Raw genomic sequence first — 6,711 nt, 5'->3', positions numbered from 1 at the left:
ATGCTGTTTGTTCACTAAGGTTCTCTAACAAACCTCTGGGGGCTTCACAAAACAGCTGCATTTATACTGAGATTTAAATTACACACATGAGGACTCTATTTACGAATTAGGTGACTTCTGAAGGCAAATGGCTCCACTAGATTTTAGTTAGGGGTATCAGAGTAAAGGGGACTTAATACAATGCATGCCACACTTTTCACATATTTATTGGTAAAAAAAATAAATAATTAAAACCATTTATCATTTTCCTTCTACTTAACAATTATGTGCCACTTTGTATTGGTCTATCGCATAAAATCCCAATAAAATACATTTACATTTTTGGCTGTAACATGACAAAATGTGGAAACATTTTCAAAGGGTATGAATACTTTTTCAAGGCACTGTAAATAAATAAGGGCATGATTCTTAGGTGTTGCACACTGCCAATAGACATAAAGTGTCTGCATGGACATACACCCCTACAGGGGTGAACTAGTGTATAATGTAGAAACACAGCAAATCTACTTTAGAGGGACGCATCCATAGGCGTCCGCAGGTAGGGGCAAGGGGGGGGGCGGCAAGTGCCCCCCCTGGAATCAGAGATCAGATCAGGAGTGATGACTCCTATCACCCCTCTCTGTCACCCCCTCTCTCTCTCTCTCTCACCCCTCTGTCTTTTTCACCCCGTCCTCTCTCTGTCACCCCCCCCTCTCTCTCTCTGTCACGCCCCCCTGTCTCTCTCTGTCACACTCCTCTCTGTCACCCCCTGTCTCTCTCTGTCACCCCCCTCTGTCTCTTTCTGTCACCCCCACCTCTTAATCACCCCCCGTCTCTCTCTGTCACCCCCCACGTATGCAGTTTCTGACAGTCTCTTGGGCTATGTATGCAGTCTCTGGTCACCTCTTGTGCCATGTCCGCAGTCTCTGACAGTCTCTTGGGCCATGTCTGCAGTCTCTGACAGTCTCTTGTGTCATGTCCGCAGTCTCTGACAGTCTCTTGTGTCATGTCTGCAGTCTCTGACAGTCTCTTGTGTCATGTCCGCAGTCTCTGACAGTCTCTTGTGTCATGTCCGCAGTCTCTGACAGTCTCTTGTGTCATGTCCGCAGTCTCTGACAGTCTCTTGTGTCATGTCCGCAGTCTCTGACCATCACCTGCGTCTGCAGTCTGACAGTGATAATGACATTGTCGAAAAGGGTCAGAGAATGGGTGACCTTAAAATGATGCCCCAAAGTTCTGCAGACGCCCATGGACGCCTCCATATACTATACATTGGGTTGACTAGATGTCCCGGATTTCTGGGGTCAGTTCCTGGTCTCTGGAGGCTGTCCCCAGATAAAAAGTGTGGATGTGTCATCCCGGTTTAATAAATAGAGTCATTAAGGTGTCCTTGGATTTAATTTGGAAAATCTGGTCACCTTACTTACCTGGTCACATTGAGCATTAAAAATGCTGCTTTTAGGGGCGATTGGTGTTTTTTTCTTTTTTTTCCTGCCTGTAAACGACCCTCCGTTTTTTCTTCCAGGAGGAAAGGTGTTTAGGAGAGTCATGTGTCCATGAGGCCTAAAAGTAAATGAATTGATTTTCAGAATAGTTGGAATGTTTCCTTCATTACATTTAATGGGGTGAATTTACTAAAGGCAAATGGCGAAGGCCGAGACTGTGCACTCTACAAGTGCAGTTGCTCCAGAGCTTAGTTAACCACTTCAGCTCCGGAAGGTTTTACCCCCTTAATGACCAGGCCATTTTTTGCAATACGGCACTGCATTACTTTAACTGTCAATTGCACGTTCGTGCCCAAATAAAAATTTTGTCTCTTTCTCCCACAAATAGAGCTTTCTTTTGGTTTTATTTGATCACCTCTGTGGTTTTTATTTCACTTTTGAAAAAAACAAAACTATTTTTTACTTTCTGCTATAAAGCATACCCAAAAACCTGTGGTATGGTGTCTTCGGGTAATGGTTGGGGACCCATCTGTGGTATGGCGTCCTCGGGTAATGGTGGGGACCCATCTGTGGTATGGCATCCTCGGTTAATGGTGGGGACCCATCTGTGGTATGGCGTCCTCGGTTAATGGTGGGGACCCATTTGTGGTATGGCATCCTCGGTTAATGGTGGGGACCCATCTGTGGTATGGCGTCCTCGGTTAATGGTGGGGACCCATTTGTGGTATGGCATCCTCGGTTAATGGTGGGGACCCATCTGTGGTATGGCGTCCTCGGGTAATGGTGGGGACCCATCTGTGGTATGGCATCCTCGGTTAATGGTGGGGACCCATTTGTGGTATGGCGTCCTCGGGTAATGGTGGGGACCCATCTGTGGTATGGCGTCCTCGGGTAATGGTGGGGACCCATCTGTGGTATGGCATCCTCGGTTAATGGTGGGGACCCATCTGTGGTATGGCGTCCTCGGTTAATGGTGGGGACCCATTTGTGGTATGGCGTCCTCGGGTAATGGTTGGGGACCCATCTGTGGTATCGTGTCCCTAAGTAATGGTGGGGCCCCATCTGTGGTATCGTGTCCCTAAGTAATGGTGGGGCCCCATCTGTGGTATGGCGTCTACGGGTAATGGTTGGGAACCCATCTGTGGTATGATGTGCTTGGTTGCATTCCAGTTAACCATGGGTTAACTGGGGACATAGAGGTCTCCGAGCTGATGTGTTGCGGCTGGAGGCCTATTGTTTTCGGCAGATAAAAATTAACCGGTTTTAGGTGTCGCGCCTCCAAAGATCAGCTACCTTAATACATATATTTCTATTTTAATGGAATTGTTTTTTTTTTGTTTCTATTGTTACATGTTAATAAAAGGCTGCTATGGCCAATTTGTATCCAAACTCTTGTGTGGTCTGGTTATCGGTGGGTATAGGTAGGTTGGTATAGGTACGGGTTTGGTTTGGGATGGCATAGCAGGTAATCTTATTAGGAATGGGGACATCTGTCCTACCTCAGGCAAGCCCTTATCTGTAATTGGGGGAGGGGATAAAGCCATTTCCTCTCGGATTCTACAATGCACACAGCTCCAGGATAATTAACTTCACCTCCATGGTCTGCTTGCCAAACAAAGCTGTTTACATTAATTTGGAGTTAACAAAGTCTGAATTAGATTAGAGGGGATCTGGGTCACTGGAGGAGAAGGGAGGGCGGCTTGTAAGAAATTACATCAGTTTATTATGATAAAGCTGAACTCTAGGCATGGGCGGCCTGACCAGGCACACCATTACATCTTCTGTTCTTGCCAAAAACTCAAACCCTTCCTGGTAGGACTGCCACCTTTCCTTCAAGTCAAACCCGAACACTTTAGCGGCGCACAGCAATTTTTTTTAATCCATATATTTTGCTAATAAATAACATTTCTAATCATATGAAGTTAATAAAAAGAGCTGCCCTTTACATCCGAGTCCACAGAGTTCCCCTTCACTATACATTTTACATGTGAACTTGCAGAGTTCCCTTTCACTGTTAGCCCTTGTACACACGGTCGGAGATTCCGCCGGAATGTGTCCTATCGGAGCGTTTTGTCGGATATTCCGACTGTGTGTGGTATGCATCGGACTGTTTCCATGGGAATATCCGTCGGACCAAATTTTCCAACTTGCCGGAAATATTTTCCGACAAAATGCTCCGATCGGAATTCTCTACACATGATCGGAGTATGTCCGATCGGACAAAGTGCCACGCATGCTCAGATCAAATTCCTACAGCAAAGCTATTGGCTACTAGCCTGAACGTAGTCCCGTCGTAACGAAATTACGTCATCACGTTCTGAACGATCGGATTTTCCGATAACTTTGTCCGACCGTGTGTATGCAACAGTTTCGGACAAGATCTGGTTGTCGGAATCTCCGACCGTGTGTACAAGGGCTAAGGGGGGGTGAGCTCATTCACCCCTTGGCAGTCAGCACCTCTCATCCAGATGTATCTGAGGCTGCTGGACTTCAAATTTTTGACCCCCACTTTCCTTTTCTGAGGCACAGCTCTGGGGATTGGAGTGTGGGCAGACACAGAGGAGTAGGGGCGGGAGGAAGAGGAGCAGATTGCGCCCTCTCTCCTCTCCTCTGTGTGTGGGGGGGGGGGGGGGGGAGTTGTTAGTGTTGGCTTTGGGCAGCATAAAAGAGAGTGTAACAGCTTAGACAACTGCAGTCAACAATCCTGCTGGGAAGCCATAGTCCAGTCTGAATGATGTGTCCGGGTTTCAGGCAGTCTGAAACCCGGACTCGTGATTCCAAACCCGAACTGTCCGGGTGAATCCTGGACAGGTGGCAACCCTACTTCCTGGACGTAGTCAGAAACACAACCCAAGAATAGACCTCTTTCGTTGAAATTATGGCACCATTAACCTCTTGCTAACGGTGTAATGCATGCATGCCATGGTGACAAAGGTGGGCTTTAAAGTGGTTGTAAAGACAGAATATTCCTTGCATTAAGGTGAAAAATGTCCCAGTATTTGTATTGCCCCCTCGCTCCCTTTATATCCTCTCTATCTCTCTCTATCTCTCTCTCCTCACAGAATATGGAGACAGCAACAGGTGCCATTGGATCCTGCTGCTTTCAATCTAATCCCATGAGATGGTAGCAAGGAGCTGAGCTGGACTGTGTGTGTCTATGGATGCATGCGGCGCTGCTTGGGAGCGAGCCCACAGGTGAGCCACCACAGGAAGCAGCTTTTTTTTAGGGAGCACAGAGACGCGGAAGAGCCGAGTTCACCAGTGGGGGACCTCAGAAGGGGAGGTTTGGGGGCCGCTCCGTGCAATGGAAGGTTTCGCAGAGTGGGTATATATAACATGTTTATTAATAAGAAAAAAAATCATTTACAACTGCTTTAAAGTGGTTGTAAACCCTGTTACACCACTTTTACCTACAGGTAAGCCCCTAACAAAGCTTACCGGTAGGTACCTTGAATATCTCCTAAACTTGCACAGTTTAGGAGATATGCAGTATATGCGCTGCTGCCGATGTCATCGGCGCATGCGCACTGAAGAAACGGACCGTTGGTGCCATTTCTTCAGAAGTCGTGCCGTGACCGGCAGCTCCCACACGCATTCGCGGGAGTGACGTCATTGCGTTTCCAGCCAATCACAGCGCCGGAGCTGCAAACCTCGAAGTAACTCCGGTGGAAGATGTCCGTGCTGTACTCAGAGGGCCAAAACGATCCAGGGTATCATTCAAAGGTAAGTATTTCATAATGAGCTAGTATGTGATGCATACTAGCTCATTATGCCTTTGTCTTGCAGGGTTTTTGCTTTATTGTTTTTTTTCCCCCAAGGTTTACAACCTCTTTAACAGCCAACCGTAACACATATGCATCCACAAGGTTGTGTGCTGAGACTGTGCTCATGGCACGCTCCCAGCACCTTGACTGAGTTATTACCAACAGGTCTCAGCCAAGGCTTCTGATCAGGAGTCAGCAAGATGGGCTACCAATCATGTGACCACTGTGAAAATCAATCACAGCAGTCACATGATAAAGACTCCATGCTGGCAGTTTTTATAGTTGCAGTTGCGCTCTCAAACCTGGTCAGAGACATACAATAAATAGCAGCTAGACTCAAAATAATTTTACAGAATCAGATCAGGCAGCGATTGTGATGGGTTGCCAGAGGTTACAGTGCATCATTACCGCTCACTGACTGGTTTCTAGAGGTTACAGCACACATTATGGTTCACTGGTTAGTTGCTAGAGGTTACAGCACATGATACATGATACATGCTTGTTGATTGTTTGCTAGAGATTACTGTGGATATGACCCCACGGGGGCATGATATACATATCAATGCTGCCAGCTACATAAGAATGCTGGTGTCCTGTCAAATAGTGTCCCCCTTCGGATAGTGTCCGCTGTGTACTGCACAGTACACATGACAAGCAGATTCCGAAAATATCCGAAGATGAACAGCGCCTGCACCGTGAGTCCAGGTTCAAGCCCCCCAACCATCCAAGTGGACATAGAATTAGAATAAAAAAGAGCCAAGCAAAGCGAGGCCGTGCCCAAAAGTGAGGAGGGCTAAGCTAAGCCCGCGAGGGGCTCCGTTACTATATGCAGCCCTATGTCCACTTAGATGGTAAAACTTGCACCTGGACTCACGGCACAGGCATCGTTCATCTTCTGAGATTTTACAAATCTCCTTGTGCTCCGTACTGCACAAGCGCTGCGCCTGCGCAGTACACAGCGGACACTATTCGATAGGCGGACATTTTTGGACAGAACACCGGTAATTTACATGTAAACACAGGGTCTGCAGGTGAGTCATCTGTACACAACAATAGGGCTGGGCATCATTAGCAGCAGCATTTCACATTAAGATATTGGGACACAGCACGGGACTAAAACCTCAAGGGACGAGGGAATTTAAAACCAGGATAGCTGGCAAGTATGAGACAGCTGCTTAGGGCCCCACAACAATGTCAGGGCCCCGGGCAGCTGCCCCTTTTGCCCTGCCTTAAAGATGGCCCTGAAATAAAGTGAAACACCAATTCGATAAGAGGCCATTTGGCTTTATTAAAGCTCACTTCTCCTATTCAGATTTGAAGCATCTGATCAGTTACAATTCAGTGTGAGAGGCGGCATCAAAAGTTGCTTTTTTCATCATCTTGTCAATTTGTTTCTGTTGGGACTTTTTTTTGATACATCAAATATAAATATTTTGTGTGAATTTCTACCTCAAAGTTAGGTTTGGGACTTTATAACCCTCTTATCACTATAATAAATAGTCAATTAGTGATTCATTTACCCA

The sequence above is a fragment of the Lithobates pipiens genome, unplaced genomic scaffold (genome assembly GCF_037356315.1).
Source record: "Lithobates pipiens isolate NorthernLeopardFrog02 unplaced genomic scaffold, aLitPip1_a1.2 Scaffold_19, whole genome shotgun sequence".
Lineage (NCBI taxonomy): Eukaryota > Metazoa > Chordata > Amphibia > Anura > Ranidae > Lithobates > Lithobates pipiens.
The sequence above is the reverse complement of the archived record's forward strand: the minus strand, read 5'-3'. Positions refer to the sequence as shown.